The 26,560-nt window shown below is 37.2% G+C and overlaps 1 protein-coding gene across 1 annotated transcript in view; it reads right to left on the bottom strand.

Moving 5' to 3' along the window:
• The window catches only part of Iqcm (IQ motif containing M), a 301,176-nt gene that overhangs the window by 206,781 nt on the left and 67,835 nt on the right, over positions 1-26,560 (bottom strand). The window lies entirely within an intron of this gene.

A 26,560-nucleotide genomic window follows, 5' to 3' on the forward strand; every position in this document is an offset into this window, starting at 1 on the left:
GGGGGTGGGGGGCACCCTCTCAGAGGAGATGGGAGATGGGTGAGGGAGGGTATCTGTGAGGAGAGACCAGGATGGGGAGCAGAGTTTAATGTAAATAAACAAATAAAGAAAAAAGAAAAAAGAAAATGATGAGATTTGAGATTTATCTGGTAATTTATTTAAACTACCCATTACTTTAAAAAAAATGGTTAATTCAATCTTGCCATCCAAATAAGCCAAATCATATCAGAATTCCAATTTTCCTAATATTTACTCATACATTCTCTTTGGAAAATGTCAGTTCAATATTTATGATGTGTTATTACACAGTACTTTTGAAACTTCAGACACAATTTTTCTATTTAGTTGCTTCTATTTATTTATAAGATCATAGGCTAAATGTCTTACAGGGACGTAGAATGTAAATTAAAATCATAATCAGTGTACACATATCTTAATATGTGGGTCCCTTGTTCCGGAGGGCATCCCACAACAATCTTCTGCCCGGCCTGTTTCTCTGCGCTGAGGTGGCCCTAGCTGGACCAATAAGAAGCTGGCTAGCTGGCAAGGAGGCAGCTTGGTGTCCCAGGCAGGTTCCAGGAGAGCAAATCTCTCCCCAAGTGTTACAGCTCTTGCGATAGAAACTCTTGGACAACGGGATGATTCTTGGACACTTTTACTTCTCCCAAATAGGGATCTTATATACAGTTTTGGGGTGAGTCAGGGTCTGGCAGCAGATAACACCTATTGGCTTGGTCTGTGAGCTTGGAGATACCTCATCTACATGTGGGAGAGCCTGAGACACTGTTCCTTGTGACTAATGGCCATAGACCTCTCTGTGGGGGGAGCTGTGGAGGGCTGAAGCTAAATGAAATGAATCAGGGCCAGGGAGCACCTGCCGACCAATAAAGGTCCGGAGTTCAAGACCTATGCTCAACCAGGCACCCAGGTGCTTCTCACAGCCCACCACCCCACACTAATATATATGTATATTTTATTTTTATATGATTATCTGTTTGGTCAAAAGAATCTCTGGTCTCTATCAAAACATCTAAAATATCTTTTAAAAGAGTGTACAATAAATCATATATTTCATTCATGACTCAATATGAATACAGGAAATTCTTTAGTGGAAGCAAATTGCAGAAAGAAGCTTACAGAAAACTGATTAAATTAAAATAGCAAAAGTTGTGGACCAGGAAAAGCCACATATCTTTTATTTTAATTGAGACTTCTATAAGCCTTGGGAGATGCAGGTTTGCACAGGACATTTCAGAGGTATAGCAAGTCCTCATACTTTTTGTAAAGTTGCTGGATTTCTTATTTGTATTAAATGTTTTTCATGCATGTATGTCTGTGCACCATGAATCCATTGTTCATAGAGGCCATAAGAAGGTGTAAGATCTCCTGGAACTGGTTACAAGGGGTTGCTAGCCATGATGTGGGTGCTAGATCAAACCAGATCTTCGGGAAGTACAGCCAGTGCTCTTAACCATGGAGTCATCCTTCCAACCTTCTCGAGAAGCTTTCTTAACTAAAAGTGATATCCCACAATCCCTCTCCTTGCTGCATGGCCACAATGAGTGTTTGCACATGTCTAGTCCCCAGTGTCTTAAGTTATGTTTGGAGACTCATGAGATTGTATACCTGGCAAGAAAAAAATCACTACAGTAAAAAGTTTCAGAAAGCATGACAACCTAAAATTAACTCAAAATTCAATGTCCATGTACACCCTCACTGCTTCTGTGTTCCCTCACACACTTCCACCTTGTGTTTCATGTGTCTTTGTGACAAACACTGCCAATAAACTCTGCCTGGAAATTCCCAGCTCAGATTCCAGATGACAGCAGGATACAAGTTGTTCTTTTACTATATAGACTTTTATGCTCTTGTAGGAATATAATGACTGAATTACAAAAGCAGCGACTTCATTTTTAAGCATGGAAGTAATGAATTACTTTATCTTTAGATTGTATTATGTTAGAATTTGATTTTTTAAACTACTATTTGAGTTGCTGGCTTGAACATCACTGTTTTATATATATTAAGTGAATTTTGGCTTAGGAGTAGAAGAGGTCCCTAAACAGACTACTGCAATTTTGCTCTGAGCAATTTATATGATGCAATGTTCTCAGCACTGATGAGCATAAAAATATCAATCAACTCTGAAAAACAATGAAGATATTCTGTGTCTTACAGTTTCAAATATTCAGCCAGGATTTAATTCATTCTATAAAGTAAACAAGCACATCTATTTCAGTATTGTGCAATCTCCACTTAATCGTCAATGGCAAAGTTACATGTCTATGAAAGAAATGGTTTTAAATAATATTTCTTGATTTATCAGTAATCGTTTTATTTCTATGTCTGTTTTATAGATCCCTATACTTGAGGGCACAGTTTCTAAGGCAAAAAAACGGTTGCATGTCAAAAAGTTTAGGCAACCCTGTTTTAGAGAACTACACATCTCTTTCCAATCTCCAACTTAAGTTCATGAATTTTTCTTGGGTCTTACATGAAATGGTGCCATGTCTCTGCCTCATTAGCACTGAGAGGAAAATAGCCATGCAAACATTGGTAAAAACAATTTGACCTCAGCGCACACAGCTACAGCCATCTGATTCTTGACAAAAGTGCCACAAACACACGTTAGATAAAAACCCTCTTTGACAAGTGGTACCTGTAAACAAATTTAACTAGTCTCCCGGACTCCCCCCCCCAACCCCGCTCTACAAATCAGCTCAAAGACCTTAATGTAAGAGCAGACACAATAAAACACCTCAAGGTATCAGCACAGGCCAGGATTTTTAATTCTTTTCATACATGGTAGCTGAGAAACTGAGCAACAGTGGCAAAGGCATTTGTGTTAAATTAAAAAGCTTCTGGGCAGTATACGAAACAACAGGGTGAAATAGCAGTCTACAAATGGGAGAGAAATCTTTGCTAGATATGCATCCAACAGTTATTAATATCCAGCATATATAAAGTAAGAAAAATTAAAATAATCACTAAAAGATTAATAATAAACTTAATAAGCGGACAAATTATCTGAAAAGACACTTCAAATGAAAGATAGCAGATACAATAGATACATAAAAGATGTCTAGAATCTTGAGCCATAAGAAAAATTAAAATCAAAATTACATATATTACAAAATTATATTCCAGTCAAATGGTTATTGTAAAGAAACCAGAAACTGAGAATGGCTGCTCAGCTGCCAGGTAACATGGGGATGACCAACTACAGATGTAAGTTAGGGAGCGAGAATGAAACACAATATGGAAGTTCCTCAGAGAACTGAAATAGAACTTCTATCTGATCCAGCTATAATACTTTTGGTATATACCCCAAAGAAACAAATTCAGCTTACTACAGAGAAACTTGTACAAACACCTTTTCTTGTTGTGTTAATATAATAGCTAGGTTACAGAAGCAGTCAAGGGGCCAATCAATAGATAAACAGAAAAACAAAATGTGGAGTGTGAACAAGTGATTTTTAGCAAACACAATGATATTGTGTCATCTGAAGAAAAAAAATATGAAACAGAAGCTCATCATGTAAAATCTAAAAAGCTATACTATGACTTGTGCTACCTTTCATGTGCACTGTTGGGATCAGGGGAGATAGATACATGTGCAACTTCAAAAGGCATCAGTGCAGACGTGAAAAAGGAGAGTGTTGGAGAAAGAGATCTAAGAATGGCAATCAAGTGTGTGATCATGATCAAAGGTGTGTGTGTGTGTGTGTGTGTGTGTGGTGTGCAAGTGTGTGCATATGTGCTTGTGTGAAAGTATGTGTGTGTGTGGTGTGTGGTGTATGGTGTGTGGTGTGTGGTGTGTGGTGTGTGGTGTGTGTCTGTGTGGTATGTGTGTGTGTGTGTATGTGGTGTGTGGTGTGTGTCTGAATGTGTGGTGTGCGTGTGTGTGTATGTGGTGTGTGGTGTGTGTCTGAATGTGTGGTGTGCGTGTGTGTGTATGTGGTGTGTGGTGTGTGTCTGAATGTGTGGTGTGCGTGTGTGTGTATGTGGTGTGTGGTGTGTGTCTGAATGTGTGGTGTGCGTGTGTGTGTATGTGGTGTGTGGTGTGTGTCTGAATGTGTGGTGTGCGTGTGTGTGTATGTGGTGTGTGATATGGTGTGTGTGTGTGGTATGTGTGATATGTGTGGTGTGTGTGTCTGGATTTGTCTGAGTGTGTGTGTGATGTGTTGTGTAGAGAGATTTTAATGAAATCCTATAATCTATATGATCATTATATAGTAGAGTGAGAAAATATGAAAAAAAAACAAAAACGATAGAATTATATGAGCAACCCAGGAGATCTTCTTGACCACCAGTGGATCAAAGCTCCATATGGAACTAATACCACATAATTTATTTCTAAAGAAGAATTCAGAGCACTTTCAAATATTTTATCCTGTTTATCTGCCAGACAGACTCATGCAGTTGAAAAGGCCATGTATTATTTTCTCCAGGATGTAGGTATCACACTAGAAAATATAGCTATAACGTTTCCACTCCAGGAAGCAGTAAAGCCTCCACTAAAATCTTCAAGGCAATCATTCACACACTGATGTATGCTAATGACTTCCCTCAGAAGCTGGCACACAAGGTGACAAGCAACAAATCCCAGTTTATTCCACAAAGTCAGCCCAAAGTTATAAGCTTATAGTTTAAAGAAAACCAGAGCCATTTGTCAAACTAAATTATCACAAGTTCTTCTCAGAGTCAACAATATTCTGAGGTGATGCCTCAGAGAAAAGAAGACTCTGAAGTCTAGATGTGTGTGTGGTGTGTGATATGGTGTGTGTGTGTGTGTGGTGTGTGATATGGTGTGTGTGTGTGTGTGTGTGTGTGTTCATAAAGGCTACACAGGAGCAGGCTGCACGTTAATAGGTGGAATAATTAAAAATTCCATCAATAGTCCCAGATATGAGCCATCAGGACAGAACAAAACACTGAGCAGCAGTGAAGAGCAGCAATTCTTGCACATTAAAATCCTCCTCATGAGGAGCTTGAGCTAAAGACCCCTTCACACTGATGTCTTCCTGACTTCGCATTTCCTCATTTCTTATTTTAGGATCTCTCTACCATGAGTTCATGTTATTCTGTGTCTTATGCGCATCTCCCTGTCAATCTAGACACATCTGACAATGTTTTCCACTTTTCTTAGATCCCAGCACCAATTTGGCACTCAATGGCATGGCAACCAGCAGAAGCATAAAAGGGAAAGTTCCCCAGCAATACAACTCCACAAGAAGACAGAAATGCTTTCACGGGATTTTAAAGTGCTACCTTTTGGGGGACAAAATATTTTTACCAGATAATCTTTCTTTAGTTTCTATATCTTCATAATTATAATGGTAATAGTTTCTAAGTATACTCCAAGTGGAAGTTTTTTTCACTTTTATTCAAATTTATATACTTAATATGAGCCAATTATTTAAACAGGTGGGAGATGTTTCTGAAACCAAATAAGCATAGCTGTTTTAAAAATTTAAATTACTCAAACGATTCACAGAAAACTGTGGAGACTGTGTACCTGGGCATGCTACCAAAGCATGAGGGAACGGGAGGAGAAAGGAGGAAGCAAAGGATTCACTGGCAATCCCCCACGTCACAAACAGTAGATTTGTTTGGTTCATCTGGACATCGCCAAAGGACAACAGTAATTCAAACTTCATATAGAAGGTTTTACTCAACTAAGAAACTAAATGCTGTGAAGTAACAGTTCGTGCAGCTGCCTCTGAAGAATGCCCATGAAAAGCCAATATGTCTTTATTAGGAAGTGACAGAACCAAATAGGTTTGGTGGTCTTGGGTCCCCAGAGCCTCTTTAATGCTAAGCTCATTTTGTTTCCTTTCTATGAATCTCTTTGTATAAATTAATTCTTAGAGTTAATTACACATGCAGTTTTAATCTGTAGGTAATTACAAACAATTAATAGTTAGGAGAATTAGCAGTTCTTAGTTTGATTATCTATATAATTAAAACCTAGAGTTGACAAATAGCATCTTAATCACTTGAATAATCAAATCTAAAAGAGTTGCTTGGGTAGCCGAATTCTATCTGCTATATTAGTTGAATTTTAGAATAAATGGCTAAATGGTCCATTTAAACTAATTCATATGTATTATTTTGTAAAATGAAATGAACAATGTATGTATTCTAAAATTATTATAGCTACTTTCTTTTATTTGAATAAAATGAACCCTTTTGAAATAGATTCAATAAAAATAAAGATGTATGTAAAAAGAAAACAATATTCTTCAATATTATGATGTTAATGGCTGACACTCCTATAAAAATGATTAATAAAAAAAATCCCTGTGTATTTATCAAAGTTTTACATAACACAAACCTTAGACCATATGAAAACTCACTTTATACTTAGCCTTTATGGTTTACCTTGATTTTATGACTGAATCTGGTATTACTGAGGAGACATGCCTCTCCCGGTATCTCTGAGAGTGTCTCCAGAGAGGTTTAACTGAGAGAAGATTCATCCTAGATGTGCATTATGCCATGGCACAGACCAGCATCCCAGGCAGAATCAAAATAAGGAAAATATCAGCTAAACAGCAGCCTTTGGAAACAATGTGCGCAGATACCCCATATTCTCTCCATCAATGCTAAACTTGCTTGCGGTCATAGGCCACCTTCCACCATCAAGACAGACTATACACAAACTATGGGACACAATTATCCCTTCTCTTAGATGCCTCTAATCAAGTGTATTTTATCACAGCAAAGGGAAATTTAATTAATCTTAGTCTGAAATATGGATAGTAACACTGACACAAGATTTTAAGTGTCCTATTACTTAAAAAATATTAACTATGGAAGAACTGTATAAAGATGATAAATTAGGAGGGGTGCTTTGCAAAGTCTGCTTCTTCACTTGGTCCTTGGTCTCCAAGAATTGGACAAGGCACAGAAGGGTTTCCAGAATAAAGGGGCATGGGTAATCTGAGGGGTAGCCTCCCTATGTTTTAATGGCTTGCTTTGAGAAAGAGAAATTGTAGTTTCTATAACATGTATTGGGGACCTTTCTGCCTCCCTGGCCCTCTCTTTAGACAAAAATATTCAACACTTGAAGGCCCCATGTTTTGGGGTCCTTGTGTTCTAACCTTATTTCCAAAGACTAATCTGAGGGTGTCTTCTAAATGTAACTGTTTTGCAGAGAGAGAGCAAATACACAAGCCTAGAACACATTAGAAAAGGTTTCTGAGGATGAAAGAATATAACACAGAACAGTGGCTTCTCAGTGACATGTTTCTCTGAATTTCCAAGTATTTAAAAAGTTTTGGCAGATACATCCAAGCTAATGGTGAATTTAAATGTTCAGAAAGAATGATGGTTTTTGGTTTTATCTGCTTGTTCGATTCACCCATGAGACAATCCCTTACAGCCCCAGTAAAATGCCACAGTCTAAAGGGAAAGCTGAAAATTTTCAAGGTCACAACAAATTAAATCCAATCATTCTCCACCAGTTTGCAGAAGAGAATGTTTCCTTAATTAAGATAAATGAAAATAAATCAAAGAAAGACATTCATGTACATATTAATATAATATCCATTCTCAATCCAAAAGATGATAATTTAACACCTCTGAAAGAGAGAGAGAGAAAGAGAGAGAGAGAGAGAGAGAGAGAGAGAGAGAGAGAGAGAGAGAGAGAGAGAGAAACCTCTCTCTGTCCTCTCTCCCTCCACCCCCCCCCCATCTATCAAACTCTAACACAACAAGAGAAGAAAACAACTCCAAAGTCTGGAAAACAGTTTGAAACAAACCTCATGTAAGGAAAAAACTCTATGCAGAGGCTGAATGTGACCGGTTTGTCAGCAAATGCATAATGAGGATTATAATTCGTCATGCCCCAAATAGTGACAATTAAGAAAGAAGTGGAGTGAGAAAGATTTTATCTCAGCCTAGCCTGAGTGTTGCAGGTGGACATCTAAAGATTATTGGAGACAGTGGAGAGCATGACACTGGCAGCTAATCAACCACAGAACTAGACATGGGTAATTGACACACTGAAAAAAAATAAGAAAAGGTGAAGAAAAACCACATGCTGTACTATAGTCACTCCCTTGGAGGTCTATATCCATGAGATTTAATCTGTACTGAATATGCAGTTTACAAAACTATTCCCCTTCCTGATCTAATCTGAGCAGTAACTCAAAGAGACATGGATGCAGCTGCTGTCCAAATTTCACAGAGGAGAAAACATAGTACTTTGTATCCCCAAGTGTAGACAACTGATAAGACAATGTGTGAACTTTGATCTGAATTTGACACCTACCATACTGAGACACAAGGAAAAAGGTCATTGGCTGACTCAACAGCATTTCCCAAGAGGCTGACATACCGACTCTGTAAATGTCCTTTTTGTGTCACAAGAGTTTGCTCAGCTGTGGTTATACTGAGGAGCCAGGGATTGAGAGATCACCTTGGATTGTCCTGGTGGGCCTTACATGTAATTACAGATGTATTTATAAAACCAAGGAATATATGAGCACACAAGAGGAACAGACTAGTGACAAAAGCCACAAGTAGATCATCAGAGTGTCAGGGACAGGAATTGGAGCAGGAAACCAGGGATCATCCATAACCAGAAAAGATGACAAAGTAGATTCACCATTAGTCTCTAAAAGGAACCTGAACTACAGATATGCTAAGTCCAGTGAAATTAATGTTTGTTTGGCCTCTAGGACTAGATTCAGAAAACAGTTATGCATAGAATTGACATACCAATTCTGACACCATTATCTGTGTTTAAATTAGATGGATGGTATATGAGCTATAAATGGCTGATAGTTCCACAGGAAACGAATATAGTCTCATGACTAAAATTCAGTGAAAGGAACTTAAATACAAAAAATATTTTTAATTTTTAAATGTTTATCTTATTTTATGTATATGAATGTTTTGCCTGAGTATATTGCTACTCACCATGTGCATATCTGGTGCCTTGGAACCTACATGAAGGCATCAGATCCCCTAGGACTGGAATTACAGCTGGTTGTGAGCTGCTGTGGGTGCTAGGAATTGAATTCAGGTTCTGTGGAAGAGCAACCAGTCCTCTTACTTGCTGAAGCATCTTCCAAGCCTCCTCCAAAAATATATTCTAGCAGACCCATAGTCAATTTTTTATCATCATCATCATCATTTAAAACAATAAACAAAAATAAGACTAAAAACTAGTAAAAGTCGTTAGAAAAATAAAATTAAAAATGATCACTTTTTATAAGACAAGGAATTCAAAGAAAACTGTAAATGGAAGGCTTCAAGTGTAGTTTAGAAGCAGTGGGAGTGTGTTCGACAGCACAGAATACCAAGTGAGCGGACTTGGCAAGCACTCCTGCAAAGCAGATGATAAGCATCCAAAGACGAAAAAGGGAGGGGAGATTAGAGAGTGTTGAGAACGAAGTGAGGATCTTTGTAAGGAATTGTACTTAGATGAGATCAGAACAAGTACAAATGAAGGTAACAAATTATGGAAGAATTTCTCGAGCTGAGAAATGATCAGAATCTTCTAGCAAACTTTTTGTTTAAAGTTTGTATGATCACTAGCTGAAATACGTTTGTTAAATCCTACAAAAAAAAGAGAAATAAGATTTTAAACTATAAGAGTAAAGAATATTTGTTACAGATTTGTAAAAGAGAAATGTGTGCAAAGGTGTAAAACTCAGATACATCCTCCATTCTCGTCCTGCCTTTGCTGTCTGTGCTTAATGGTGTGTGCTACCTCACCATTTCCTTCAGAGCTAGATGATACATGCGTGCTTAACAGACACAGGTCAGTTCACTGGCTTTTAGACAAATACAAGATCTTAGGGGAAAGTGAATTTTGGCTGACAGTTCAACATTTCCTCAGTAGTTCCTTTTATTACTCTGAAGGTAGCAGCAACTATTTTTTAGTTAGCATAATGCAATTTTAATTTTTTTAAGACTTAATTTAGCTTGGTAAGATGGTTTAGTGAGTCCAGACACTTGCCACAAAGTTTTAGTATCAGTGTTTGACCTCTAGAACCCATACAGAGTAAGAAAGGGATAAAAGACTCCAAAGAAGTTGTTCTCTGGCCTCTACATGTACATCATGGCACATATGAACACTTATACACACATAATAATGCACACATAACAACAATAGTAATAATAATAAAATTTAATGTCTCCAAATTCATTAAACATTGTTATTTAGACCAACGTGATCTGACCTTACTTCTTTTACTGAAGGTTTAGATTTTAAACTTTATACATACCAGATGTCAATAGGAAAGTAATTGCCATTAATCAAAGGTTTTTTCTTACATGTTTGTATTTTAATTAAATCACATTGCTGGATTGTTTTAATGAAGAGATACTCAAATATGTTAGTTACATTTGTGTTGCTATGATAAAATACCATGGCCAAGGCAACTTACAGAAGAAAGGTTTTATTGGGATATGTGGTTGCAGAGGAATAAGTTATCACTATGGCAAGGAATCACACAGCGGGAGGCAGGAACAGCTGGGAACTCACATCTCAGACCAACAAGCATAATTCATAGAAAGAGTACTGCGAATTCCACATTGCTTTTGAAACTTCAAAATTCCCTACCTTCCCAGAGGGATATTCTTCTTCAACAAGACCACACCCCCTTAAACAAGCAATATCAACAAAGGGCAATCAAGTACTCAAGCTTCTGGGTCTATGGAGGATACTCATATTCAAACCAACATACCTGAGATGCAGCTAAAGGTTAATGGAAGTGTTTAATATAGTGTTGTTTATGTTTACATTGTTTGCCTTGAAGACAGGGTCCTAACACTGTACCCCAGGCTGGCACTGTATCCCTCACATTCTCAGCCGTCATCTTGCTGCGGCATCCACTGTGCTTGGATTACAACACCAAGTCAGTTCATTTCTAATGATTATACAGAAAAGCACATAATCTAAACTAGCATGAGAGAGAAGTTCTTAGGAAAATCTGTATAAGGTGGATCTGTAGCAGATTCCTGGGGGTGTGGAAGACAGTTTCTCACATCGATGGAAACTTCCCCAAATGGTTAGATCATCTCTTAGATTAATATGTAAATAATAAAAATTATGCTGAACATCTACTTTCCTTCCAGAGATTTAAAATACTGGTAGACTCTACAAATATGAGGTCTATGTAGTTACAGCCCAATAAAACTATTGGGTAAATGTAGGGCTGGTAGGATGACTCCAGCAGGTAAAGGCACTTGCCAACAAACCTGAAGTTTCAACCTCCAGAACCCACATAATAAAAGCAAAATCCAGACTTCCACAAGATATTCTCCATATTCCACATGTATAGACACAGAGAGACACAGGCAAGATAGATGATAGATGTATGTATGTATGTATGTTTTATATAAGGATGGATGCATGGTTCTATCATGGATGGATCCATGGATGCATGGATGTATAGATACATGGATGTATGTGGAGACAGATGGATGTGTGGATGTGTAGATGGATGAATAAAAATATTTTTTTAATATTATACACTGAATTTCTGGTGAATTCCTCAAGGATACAGTACTTTGCATATACTACTATGACTCATTACTGGAGGAATTGGATTAAATTCTATGTGACCTAAAAGGGAAAGATCCATTAGAAGTTTGTTCTTGGATTCTTTGAATTTCATCCTACATGTGTTTTCCTTTGTATTTTCTGTTGGTTTAAAGTAGTAACTGAGCCTACGACTACATATGGAATCTCCTGACTCCTAGCTAATTACCTAAACTAAGATAATCTTTGGAACTGTGACATATATACGAACTAAACTGCAAATAAGTGGGAGATTTTTTTAAATAAATTTTAGCACACCATGCATTATTGTAATTTGTCAATGACTAAAACTATACATATAAGGTATTTTATAATGAATGGTGACATAAAAATCTTACTATTTTTTAATTATGAACAAAAATATTCCTAAACAAAATGACTGAAGACTAAGTGGGAAATTGTTCAATGAGAAAAGTGCTTCCAGAAAAAGCATGAGTCCCTGAGTTCAGATCCCCAGCATATAATGGGCAGGCATTGGCCTCACGCATCTAAATCTCCAGTGCTGGGATACAGAGACCAGCATATACTGGTCTTGCTAGTCAACCAGTCTAGCCAAAACATTGATCTCTAGTCTAAATGAGAGATTGTCTCACAAAACAAAGTGGAAAAGTGATTATAGATGACATCCCAACATCAACTTCTGGCTGTCACACACACACACACACACACACACACACAAGTATGCTCAAAACGTGCAAACATATTGAAAGTGTTGCCTTCTGCTTTAGTCAACATTGTTTCTATAATCCATGATCTTTTGTTACAAATGAGCAGTCATCTTCTGAGGAAAGTTTTAATTGATTTCCCATACTGATGGTCATATGATCTACACCATAGCTTGTCTATGAAATTAGCACCTGTACCCTGAGTTCTCAGAGGACCAAGCTGGGGAACAGTCAATAAACCTGAGATAAATACACAAGCTAAAAACCAGAGGGAAGAAACATTAGACATGCTTGGCTCCAACTTTGTCCAGTTTGGCCTCAATATTCCACAGAAACAAACTGAAAAATTGACATCATAATATTTTAACAAATTAAATGTTAAATGAACTAGTAGGGTATACTGGCTACAAGGGTGACTTCTTTATAATTCTCTGAAATTGACTGATAATCCCAGCACACTAAAAAAATCTAGAACCCAGAAACTAGAGTAAAGGGGAGACTTTCCACACAGGATCTATCATATAGGTAATACCTAACACTTTATTGGTGATGTACAAGCAATCCCACTGGCCAGCTCTCAGAGATGTAGTAGCTGCTATGTCAGGACCTGCTGCTGCTTCCTCCCACCATGGCTCTCCTGCTGTCTCTATCCCTTCCCTAGGCCTTTATTCCTCTCCCCTCCCCCACTAAGCCTCTTTTATACCAAATCTGTTGCATGACATGATTTTTCAGGGGTGGACTTTCCCTCAGTCTGCCAAGGACACCCTTTCCCCACATTACATTTAATAACATTTAAGGAATGTGACCTACATATTTGGCTTTCCAGGAGCTCTAGTATGTGTTTGTTTTGTAATTTAACAAGATGATTAAGCTTTAGGAAACAGAATCACCCAAAAAAAACTTTTCAATACAAATCTAGGTACTTTGTTTATTCATGGGTTATTCATGAGCTGGAATTATTGCATAAATTCTGGAATGAGCTGAACTCTTCTTTGAAAACAAAAATTAGAATCCAATTTTTCCTAAGGAATCTTAAGTTTATTATTTCCACATACCTTTGAGCATTAATTTGTCTGAAGACTGAAGATCATTAAGTTCATAAAAGGAATACATTTAAGAAGACAAAGTGAGGTTACAAAAAAAATCACAGAATAGAATTTTAGCTTTATTTTTGTCTCTATGTTCATTCCAGAATACTGAAGCCAATCTAAAACTTCTGAAATTACTAAGGCTCACGAGGCATAAGTTAATTGTTGTAGGAAATATCTCGCAAGCAAGATTAGTTAAATGAGCTAAGACACACACTCTACTGTGATTAACATTTACAATCATTAATGAGGAGTTAAGCCATTTCCTCCTGTCCTCTGTTTTCAGTGCTTTCATCAAATACAAATCACAGGTGAAACAGAGATCTGAATTTCTATGCCATAAATAGCAGAGCAAGTTCTGAAAGGATGATGTTAGTTCTACACGTCAACACTTCAGGACTTATCTATGGAACTCAGGTAGATATGGATTCTGCTTCCATTATTACTAATGATTGAACATTGAATATGCTATTAAAATATTTTATAGCTTCTTCCTCCTACACACCAGCAGATCCATTTTTTTAATTCATTCTTCAGGGAAGCAGAATATGAATTCTTTTAGGAAGAATTTCAAGAGTCAAAGTTAAATTAAATTTAATTCTCTGTAAAACCTTATGAGTTTTACAAACCAGAGTTGTCCACATAAGAACATTTCCTCCATCTGCAAGGCTCTACTAGTCCCTTTCTGTACAATTCCCTTGCTAAGGGTTTTGTCTGTAACTTTCTCAAAGCACAGCCAGGGTTCAAGGTCCAACTGTAATACTACCACCACCATCTTTTTCTTTCTACTCATAAAGCATATATAAATCCAAAGAAATGTGACTACATGATCACATATAACCTGATTCCATTCTTAATTATTAAATACTAACTCTGAAAGATATTTTTCAATATTAAGAAAATTGTATTTTATAGTAATTGTACTCATGATTCATTAACAGAAATAGTTATGGAGGCTAAGGACTGACAGTCTTTACTACCATTGAAAAAAAGACAAATTATTGTTTTAAATTGTGGAATTGTTTTGTATGTCTAATAATTCAGCCACAGACTGTAAGTTTTTAATAAGGCAAAACTAATGTATAAGATTATGTGTCTACAAACTCAGCCCAGGACTCTGAAAGGTTAATAGTCTTCAAATTAATCGCAACAAGACCAGTCAACATTTCTTTGCCTTAAAATGTGTTTCAGAAGATGTTTACAACCTTTTGTAAGATTAAAATAAATTTATTAATGTCATCTCTATCTGAGTGATCTCTCTAAAGTACGGCATTGGCAATTGAACAGTTAGTGGATATCAATTACTGATAGCAATTAGTTATTAATATTTGGTTATATTTTGATAGATTTTTTAAAGAGATTTTTTCTGTTTTATAATGTAAGTTGAAAATATTTATAGGTAGATCTTTGAGATTTACTTCAGATAATCCAAGTTGAAAAGGGAATCTGCTAATGCATGAATTAAGTGAAACTGATCCTAAGTTCATAATGGTTGAGGCCAGATGATGTGACTATGTGGATTTATTATTTTACTCTCTTAAGTCTTGTATATATATATATAGATTTTTCCATTAAAACTCATTTTTGCATTGTGTAGTATTTCAATATTCTCCAATGAAAAGGGGAACCAAAAAGTACCTCACATTGGTCAGGTCACAGAGAAAGAAATGTCCCAATAGAAGGCAACCAGAACATAGTTGAACTCTAGGGTTTGGTAAGAAACAATTGTGACCTAAGTGGATTTCAGACATTCTGAAGCCCTAGGCATTAGCAGAACATATTCTTCCACTTTTTCTGGTGCCCACAAAGGATGCTGACCAAAAGACTGGCAGCTAGACCTGAGAAAGTCCACTTCTAGCATAGGTGTATATGGATTCTACCTTGTTTAAAAGTAGAACAGAAAAGTCTAGAATTCTTTCTTCAATAGAGAGACTGCCAAAATATAAAGCTATTGTTGGTTTTTGCAGGGAATATTCTAGAAAACCATTCATGACTATATCTCTACACTGATGCCAGGCAAATTTCTGCCTGCTTCTTGGAGAGGGAAAAGAAACCCAACTCAGTTTATGGAGCCACAATAAGCTCAATAGCAAAGTCAGGTCTAAAAAAAAAAAAAAAGGAAAATTATAGATGGGCACTGATAGGAAATCCCTTAATAAAGAACTAGGAAAAGAGAGTCACTAAAACATATCATATCATATCATATCATGATCAGTACAGTATAGGCAGAGAAAAACTTAATCCATGTGGTTCACTATTTTCAGACTGTGAGATAAATCAAGTAATATTTTCTATAGGTATAATATAATACTCTTAAAATACATAACAAATATGTAAAACTTTCACAAACATTTCACATCTATAAATTTTCTTGAGAAATTCATATATGAATATTAAATTTTCATGTATCTCTCTCTCCATGCTCCATGTCATGATCCCTTCTACATTTAGATAGACACACACACAGACTCAGAGAGAGAGAGAGAGAGAGAGAGAGAGAGAGAGAGGGATATGCTCTACTGAGTACATTTAATACATGTGTTAAAAATCACCTTTTCAGATTAGATAATCTATCTCATCCCTAGAGAAAACTGATTCACTCCCCCTGCCCCCCTTTCTCTGCTCTTTTTCCCCTAAAGAAATCTACCTAATATAGATTGCACTCATTTAAGAACTTAAAGTATTGAGAATAAATTTAAGTGTTTCTTGGACATTTGAGATTCCTCTGTTGAGAATTCTCTGTTTAGATTTGTATCCCAATTTGTATTAAATTATTTAGATAAATTTAATAAATAACATGTCAGAATTTTACAAGCAAATAAAAAATATTGCTGAGAAAATGTCAAAGACCCAAATGGATGAAGATAAGCTGAAAGACCAGTTGTGACCTCATTATAATGTGTTCACAATCATCAGAAGAGCAACAACAGAGTATGTGTTCACACTCTCCCACCCTTACACTGAGGGCAAGACCTGAGGGAACTTACATCTGAGAATGTGGATTGATCCTAACTGCTGGCTGAGAAGAACAAAACAGTCTATTCCTGACAAAGATACTGCAAAAATGTACACCAGGATAATAGTTTGAAGACAATTTTAAGATTGCTATTTTATTCCATCCATAGATTCAAGATATTCCCAGTCAAAACCACAACAGGATTTTAAACTAGCAATTGAATGATAATGTAAACTTAGAGAAGTATAAGGAAAGCTGCTGAAAACAACACAGAAGGGGAAATTGAAAGACACACATAACCTCAGACTTTTAAAGCTACAGGTTAAGATCATGTGTATTAGGAAACGAATATGCAGACAATCTAAACAAATCAATGGAGCATTATATAAATTTCTGAATTCAGCTTACACATGGAATGTCAAATATAAGATAATAAAAATTACTCATTAAAGAAAAATTCCCTTCAATGAATCATAACATCTTATGTCGTATACAGAATTCAACTTGAGATGGATCATAGAGAAATATATAAAAGTTAATCCAACCAAGCTACAAGGAAAAAATAGGAGATTTTCACAACCTTGGGCAGGCAAAGGTTTTTTTACAGAAGACACAGAAAGCATAAGCCATAAAATAAAAAACTAAAAAAATTGAACTTCATCAAAAATAAAACATAGTCATAAGGAATGGTATGGGAAAAGTAGAAGCTACTGGGTATGAGTTAACATAGCATATGACATAGGACTTCAATTCAGAACACATGCAGATTCCTGGAACTCTGGACCATTAAGGCAAACCATTCCGTCTTAAATTTTTGATAAAAGACAAACACAAAAAAGAAGGCAACAGCTGGCAAGATTGCTCAGTGAGTAGGAGCACATGCCTCCTGAGCATGGAGCCCAGCACACATGAAAAGCCAGATGCTGAATATAACTGAGTAAGTTTGAGGCCCTGGTGTATGAGAAGCAGAGAAAAGAATGGAAGGGGCTTACTGACACCACCAGCGTTCTGCAGATTCAGTGAGAAGTCTTGGCTCAAAGGAGTAAGGCAAAGAGTGAAACAGCAGGGCATTCTATGTCCTCTGAAATGCACATGCTTACACAAGTATGCCTGTAACACACACACGTGTGTGTAGGCACACATGTATACACACATGCACACACTCACACAAGCATCCATCCATGGCTGGACAAACAGTAAGTTGGTACCATTGCTTTGGGAAAGTTTGAATGCCTAAGTAAATTATATCCGTGTTATAATTCAGCAATCTCACTTCCTGGTGTTTACCAGATAAAGCAAAAACATAAGACAAAACAATTTATACAAATGACAGTCACAGAAAAGCTCCTCTAGAGCTGGAAAGTGGTGAGAGACTGAGAAAGGACAGAGGAGCTTTCTGAGGTGACAGAAACACCAAACCTTCCCATAGGGTGACTTGAGACCTGGGCATCTGAGAGTATAAAGAAAAGTTAAGTGTTCTATAGATATCAGTATCTTCACAAAAGCACCACATGCTATTTATGTTATGCTGCCAAGTCATCTGAGTCATGTCCTAAAAGGTTTAAAGCTTGTTCATCATAACTACACCTTTAGAATAAATAATTCACATAATAAATCAAAGCACTTAGAATTTCAGCAGCCAAGTCAGTTTTCTGGAAATAGGCTCTTGGGTTTTTTTCCTTCTTCCTCCCTTACCCACCCCCCAGCAAACATTCTAGATTTCAAAGTGGAATTTTAAATGTTGTGCTTACTTCACAATTTATAAATAACTTCAGTCATTCAGGTCTAGGCACAAGCACTGAGCAGATCCTGGGTGGCAGCTCTACACCCAATCTCACAAATCCCAAAGGAAGCAGAGCTCCCAGGAGCTCTAACCTCGGCAGTATCTTAGGTAAGGAGACAACAAAACCCGTCCTAAACAGGGAGTAACTGGGGCCCACTGGGACTCAGGAATTCACTCCTGGCCCAGAGCACTGGTTCCTTATGGTCTGGGCCTGATCACTGAGCAGATCTAATGCCCCAGCACTAACTCCAGTAGTAACACCCACCCACACAGTTCTGACACAACCAAGATAATAAAAAAGAGACACTCCAGTCAGAGGCAGGGCAGGTAGCACTAAGGAGATCCAGATGGTGAAAGGTAAGTGTAAGAACATAAGCATCAGCAACCCAGGGCACTTGGCATCATCAGAACCTAGTTCTCCCACATTAGAAAGTCCTAAATTCCCAATATCACCAAGAAAGCAAGAGTCAAATTTAAAATCACTTTTAATGATGAAAATAGAGGACTTTAAGAAGGACATAAATAACATTCTCAAAGAATTTGAGGAGAACACAGGTATACAGGTAGAAGCTCTTAAAGGGGAAACACAAAAATCCCTTAAAGAATTACAAGAGAACACAATCAAACAGGTGAAGAAATTGAACAAAACCATTGAGGACATAAAAATGGAAGTAAAAACAATAAAGAAATCACAAAGGGAGACTACCTTGGAGATGGAAAACCTAGGAGAGAAATCAGGAGTCATAGATGCAAGCGTCACCAACAGAATACAAGAGATAGAAGAGAGAATCTCAGGTGCAGAAGATACCATAGAAAACATTGACACAACTGTCAATGAAAATGCAAAATGTAAAATGTTCTTAACACAAAACATCCAGGAAATCCAGGACACCATGAGAAGACCAAAACTAACGATAATAGGTATAGATAAGAGTGAAGATTCCCAACTTAAAGGTTCAATAAATAATCTTCAACAAAATTATAGAAGAAAACTTCCCTAACCTAAAGAATGAGATGCCCATAAACATACAAGAAGTCTACAGAATGCCAAATAGACTAGACCAGAAAAGAAATACCTCCTGTCACATAATAATCAAAACACCAAATCCACAAAGCAAAGAAAGAATATTAAATGCAGTAAGGGAAAAAGGCCAAGTAACATATAAAGGCAGACCTATCAGAATTACACCAGATTTCTCAACAAATACTATAAAAGCCAGAAGATACTGGACAGATGTCATACAGACCCTAAGAGAACACAAATGTCAGCCTAGGCTACTATACCCAGCAAAACTCTCAAATACCATAGATGGAGAAACCAAGATATTCCATGACAAAACCAAATTTACACAATATCTTTCCACAAACACAGCACTACAAAGGATAATAGCGGGAAAGCTCAAATACAAGGACAATTATACCCTAGAAAGAGCAAGAAAGTAATCCTCTTCCAACAAATCCAAAAGAAGATGGCCACACAAAGATAATTCCACCTCTAATAACAAAAATAATAGGAAGCGACAATCACTGTTCCTTAATATCTCTTAACATCAGTGGACTCAATTCCCAATAAAAAGATCTAGGCTAACAGACTGTATACATAAACAGGACCCAGCATTTTGCTGCATACAGGGAACCCACCTCAGTGACAAAGACAGATACTACCTTAGAGTAAAAGGCTGGAAAACAATTTTTCAAGCAAATGGTCCTAAGAAACAAGCTGGACTAGCCATTCTAAAACCTCCAGCCCGAGAACACAAAGGGAGGGACTCATGGCTCCACCTGTATAGGTAGTTGAGGATGGCTTTGTCAGGCATCAGTGGAAGTGGAGGGCCTTGGTGCCTGAAAGTTTGGATTCCCTAGTGTTGGGGAATTCGAGAGCAGGGAGGCGGGAATGGGAGGATGGTGGGAGCATACTCTCATAGAAACTCCCAGAATTATATGGATTAGACATGACAGAGGCGGGCCGCCAGAAGACTAGATTCCAGAATTCAAACAAAAAATTATCTTGGTACTAAAATTTGTTTTGAGAATTGTATATTGCAGAATACACAGCCTTGGTGCATCCACTCATCAAGCAAGCTGAACAGACCTGAACGAACCTCTGATGTCCTGGAATTTCAGCTGAATGCAGTGAAGACACAGATGTCAGAGGCTTATCAATTTACCCTTCCCCCTGCCCCACTTCTAATATCTCAATGCCCGTAGTCAGCTTGAAGAAGTTAATGAAGAGTCAGTGCCCCTATTCCCTGGGCTTGAGGACTGAGGTGGTTAGTATTGGGCTGTCTTTCTAGGGAAAAGTAGTGGTTTTGTCGGAACAGGGAGGAATAGCTAGGATTTATTGCATAGCCATAACCTATTAGTATACATATGTATATATACATATATATGTATATATATAATTGTTATTAAGCTAAAGTTATGATTTTTTAAATGGTACAAAATTTACTTTGATTTCAAATTGAAGATTTTCATTGGTACGAGTTTCTTATTGATATAAAAGTGAGATTAATATTGTTACTCTCATAGGAATTGTGCCTATATAACACATTTAGGAATACAAGGCTTAGACCCAGTACTTCTTTAACTCTTTTAACTGATTCAAGATGGTTAGCCTGTGAGTTAAGGGCCTATAGCAAATTCATGGCTCTGAGTTTATTGTTAGGGTGCTTTCTATATTTTATTTAGAAATAGCTGAGAGGAGTTAACAGACAACAGTCCAGATAGCCTTACATGGATAGTTGGCTTTCAAAACATCAGAAGTCCACATAATTGATGTTACAAACATTTATGTATTAATGTTCATTTTGATTAGAGACCTGTCTACTCCTGACAGCTTCCTGACTTGTTTTCTAAGAATTAATTGAGCATCTTTGGAGTTACTTCAGTTGTGGTGAGACAGCCACTAGGCAAGAATTGCCTCTTTTCATCTACAGACAAATTACTGTCCAGAAAAGGACACACTTGCAGAATAGTCGACTGATTATATCTGCCAAGACAGAATAATCAGCCCTTAATAATTCTGTGTCACTAGGTCTGTCAGAGGATCCTGGGCCAGAAGGCTGAAGATCAGATGCTCCAACATTTTGTAGTATAGGGACTGTCCAGGTGTTCAGCGGTCTCTATAAATTAGTTAAGTTTTAGAAGCTATGCTTTGTGCTTCCCATAATTTCAGTTAATTCAGTCATTCTCGATTTTGACGGGGTTGAAGACTTATAGTCTCATACCAATCCTGGCTATTCACTTTGAGAGAAAAGATTTGAGAGGATGATTTTTCAGCTGACATTCATTCTAAAGCCAAGAAAAAAGCTAGGTTCAGAACTAACTCTTTTAGGAGAATGACAGAGATTCTGGTTATTCAACAAAATGTTGGACTGGGTATTAGGTCTATCTTGTACCTTACTGATACAAATTGGGATAGTTATGCTCTAATTGTATTTTGAGAGAAAAGTTTTATTTTAATAGGAAGGGTGATATGTGGGAGAAGCTAAGGTGGAAGGAGTAAGGAGAGGAAGAGGAGGAGTAAGGAGAGGAGGAGCTAGGAGATGAGAGGGGGAGAACATGGAGGCAGATGTTCGCTTGTCTCCGCCAGTCAAAGATAGTTGGTATATCTAGTTTGAGTATTGGGTTACACTTCTGATTGTATGGGCATCTTGTTATTGAGCGTTATCAAACCTATAAAGCTTTTGATTAACATTTTTTAAAAGAGTTACTCACTAAAAAAAAAAAGGATGAGGAGGGAGGGTGACGGAATACATGTGACAGGAAATCAGATGAGGAAACTAGCTGGAGGAAGAAAGGGAAGGGACAGAGGGAAACGAATCAGAACTCTAATGACTCATGTATGAGGATGCTGTAATAAAACCCAGTACTTTGTATGTTTATATATATATATATATATATATATATATATATATATATATATATTCATAGGGTTGTCATACTCACAATGGGAGATAAATGAAATTTCCTAATCTACTTGATATTATAAAATGGTTATCTTATTTTCTTGGTTTCTGCTCTTGCTTGTTTTGCTTGGTACCAAGAAAATCCAAAGGAACCAAACATACAATAAAAGTTTTTAAATAGCTTCTCCATGCACCCTTTAGAAAACACATGTTCTCACCTTCCTCAATGCTCAAAAGCTAAACTAACTCTAACAGGGATGAATTATGACTAAAAGCACAAAATAAAACAACTGTTATTTTATTTAACCACTTAGTATTTTTCTCCACACCAATTTAATATGAATGGAAAAAAAATAAATTTTAAAATATCTCTGGGGTTACAATTACACAAAGCCTTCAGACGCTTTTAATTATGTATAACTCAGAAACAGAGTGTGTTTGGCATAGTGTGTATTGGCAGAGTGTGAATATCAATTCTTATTCAGATATCACTGGAAAGGAGTGAGGTTCTTAAAGCCATGAAAAACAGGAATTTTTTTTTTAATCTATGTACTTTCTCTGTTTTGTAAACAGGAAATAAGCCACAATGAGAACCTTTGTGTCAGCCACCTATACCTAGAAAGACTTCTTAATGAGGGCCCAGTAGCCATACCAGTGATTTCCACCTTCCCTCCTCTCCACAGCCTCCCACTCTGCAGGCTCCTCCCCAGCCCTGAAGCAGACTGCCCACAGGGGCCACACCTCCCTTTCTTCCTCCAGCATTTCTTACTTTATTCCCCTGCCAAAATTTTCCTGTGGAGGAATTTAAGACACAAATAAGAAAAACATCCAAAAAGACAGTTTAGCGCACTGACGTTGTCCTCATTTCCAGGCTTTGGTTTTCTACTCTTTAGATAAGCTTGAGAAATTTTATATGGCATACTTGGAATTTACATTAGTAATGAATTATTAACCCTAATTTTTAAAACATATACCAAAGAAACTACCTTGGATAAAAAAGAATTGTAAATCACCTCTTAACACTTTCTTTAAAAAGAAATAGTAAATTAAGGAATAGGGTTTTGCTTGTTAATTTCTAAAAACCAGGTTCAGTTTTACAACACATATAATAACTAACCCAATTAATATTTTTTCTGTCTGGTGATGAAGTTAAATTCTCTATATATTTCAAGAATTAGTATTCCAGAAAGAAAGCAGAGACACAGAAACTAGAAAGTGACCACATAGACCCATTTTATAGAGCTGATGGGACACGTAATTAACATGACTTTACATAAGGCTACCGTGGCCCCCTTCACTTTTTGAGCAAAAGAGTTGCAGAATGTTTGCTAGCACAGACTCCGGACCTGATGCTTAGAGATTCATGTATAGGGAACACTCTTAAAAAAACAGCACATAAGCATGCACTGTAGTTTCCAGCGGGTACCATACAAACTGATAGAAATGAGAAATGTAAAATAAAGAATCTAATTTTTACCCATTGATATGTAACTTAATATATTATTTGAAACGTTGCTGTAAATTAATTCTAACTTACTTAAAAGCAATACAATATTTTTATATCTTGCAAAGCAGACAGAAACAGTACAATTATTTTCCCCTTCAGCCAAAAGGGTTATTCTATAATGTCAACAGTTATTGCCCTCATCTGTATAAACTGCACATTCATTTCACAGGCTGTGAAGGAAAATTTGACGGTCCTTCAAGGAGCCACCATCCGAAGACTATAGAGATTCTCACTGGTTTAAAATACATTGGAACACTAGAATACTGTTTCAGGATATTAAATTCAAAGAATGACTGACTTTGGCTTCCCTGTGAGCTAGGACACAATAATAAATAATTCTATTCAGATATAAAGATAGACTCAAAAAAAATGTTTACTGGCCTGTGATATTTGTATCATTGTTTGACATATGTACTAGACAGAGAAAATTTTACAGTATTTTTATTAGAAATATTAACTATAGTTATTACTCAGCAGAATTTACATAAAACATATTGCTGTCCCAGCAGAGTTTATATATTTATATATGTTCTAAGACAATAGTATCATCTGTCTAGTTTATATATATTCTAAGATAACAGTATCATCTCTCTCCAGACTGATGCCGGGCATCTTCTTGACATTTTTGCTCCAAATACTTTAAATCAAAACATTATTTACGGAAATGACATTCAGTCATGTACTTATTATTTTTCAGACAAGAATAGAAACAAGGTGTGGTTTTCTTCAAGGCAAACTAAATGTAACACGCACCCAACACATGGATTTACTGTGTACAACTACTGCACATATTTATTTCATATTTGTGAATGTAGCTGAATACTGTGTGCTTACTGGGTGCTAGCCAGGAGCCAAGTGTTTATTTTTCATTTTATTGGTTATTTCATTTATTTCCATTTTAACTGTTATCCCCTTTCCCAGTTAAGCCTCCTATACCCTCCCCCATCCCCCCTACTTCTATGAGGGTGCTCTCCCACTCACCCACCCACTCATGGGCATTCCAAGCCTTTCTGGCTAATATTCACTTATCAGTGAGTACATACAATGTGTGTTCTTTTGTGACTAGGTTACCTCACTCAGGATGGTATTTTCTAGTTCCATCTATTTGCCTGCAAATTTCATGAAGTCATTGTTTTTAGTAGCTGTGTAGAACTAGAGGTAGCCACTAGAAAGTCCCAGATGTCAGGAAAGTAAGAGACTCACAAAACTCAACAAGGATGACATTACTAAAACACCTAACATAAGGGAGAGAGAACTTGTAGATACAATATCCAGTGGATAGGCACAGCCTTCAGTTGAGGGATGGGACCACACACCGACCTCAAAAATATTAATCCAGAATTGCTCCTGTCAAAAGGAAATGCAGGGACAAAGAGTTGAGCAGAGACTGAAGGAAAGGCCATCCAGAGACTGCCCCACCTTGTGATCCATCCTATCTGCAGACACCAAACTCAGACACTATTACTGATGTCAAAAGGCTTGCTGGCAGGAGCCTGGTATAGCTGTCCCCTGAGAGGCTGTGCCAGAGCCTGACCAATACAGATGCGGATACTGGCAGCCAATCATCAGACTAAGCATGGGGACCCCAGGGGAGGAATTAGAGCCAAGTGTTTATAACATTAGACAAACAAGACATAGCCCAGGCTTTGAAAAGTACATAGTCCGATAGGGGGAAAAAATGAAAGACGCTCACAACCGTTCATGGTGCCTTACAGGATGTGGGTAATTTGCTGGAATGCAACTCCTTTGGGATTTCAAGACAGCATGACAGTTGAGGAGGTAATATCAGAGACAGTGACCTGGATTATGAGAGCATTTGGAAAATGTCTAACCCTAACGGTGAATGTGAAGAGCAGGGCACAGAGTCCCATATTCTCAGGACATCTGTACCCTCTTTTAGGATCTCTATGATGGGAGCAGAGTGTATGTGGTCTAGCCGGGAAGGTGGGAAAGAATCTAGTTACTATGATTTGGCCAAGCAAAGGCCCATGCTTTAGTCTTGGTTCTTAGGGAGCTCTTGTCAGCCTTCTGAGAGGTAGTAAAACCTTTTAGGGACAAGGTCTCCCTGTAAAGTAGGGAAATTTTCCCTATCACGTTCCTATCCTTATCTCCTACTTGCAAGCACACAATAATAGAGTGAAATCTTAAAAAAACTCTGTGCCAAAAAATCTTTTTCTCATAACTATTTTGTCAGGAGTTCCATTATAGCATTGGGAAGCTGCCTGGCACACAACTGACAGTCAGAAGCCATCCAGATGGCTAGCCAGGCAAGAAATGACAGAGGTGAGGGGTTCCTCAAGAAACCTGGAGGTTTATGTAATGCTGTGTTTTTTTTCCTAAAGGCCATAAGTACAAACTCTGAATAAATTTCTCTAGTGAACTACTTTGGTTCTTTAAATCCTGCTTTTAAGACACAGAGTCTTACTGTTAATATATTTCCTGCCATAACCATATAGCTAGTGAGAAAGCTGCCCCATCTCCTTTGCAGTAGCCTCTGCATCGTAAGCACTTTAGAGGCTGCATAGTGACCATTCCTTTCAGTTTGTCTGAAACAGCTCTATGTGGATACTGAATACTGTTTCTGAGCAAACTTCCAAGTCCATGGCCAGCTGGACCAGTGTGTTACCCTACAACTCCCTGCTCCCAAAGCCTCAATAGGAATAGGTGTCTGGATTGCTTCATTAGTGAAATGTGTTACTTTTAAAACCTACTATTATAAAGTGTTCAAAAAAGTATATGAAACTATATACATAGCTGAGTTTTACAAAGAAGGCTACTGAGTAGTGAAGCACCACAAAATTCTCATTTTCTCTATAACTTTCCTTCCTGACAAACTAGCCATTTTTCTAATGCATAAATATTTTTTATAAATTTGCAAATGGCACTAAACAAGAAAACTTTAGTTTTACATGTTTGTTTGAGCCTGATCTACTAAAATAGCTTTGTGTTTTGCCTGTATTACTCAATGTTACATTACTAATACTGGTCTATTCTAGGATGTGTGCTTTTTGCTGTGGGCCCTCCACTTAGATGAGTGTTTTTATGAGCTGTAGTGTTTTCAGTCTGAGGTTATTATAGACTGTACCACTGTGA

Source organism: Grammomys surdaster, unplaced genomic scaffold (assembly GCF_004785775.1).
Source record: "Grammomys surdaster isolate TR1022 unplaced genomic scaffold, NIH_TR_1.0 125752, whole genome shotgun sequence".
NCBI classification, from domain to species: Eukaryota; Metazoa; Chordata; class Mammalia; order Rodentia; family Muridae; genus Grammomys; species Grammomys surdaster.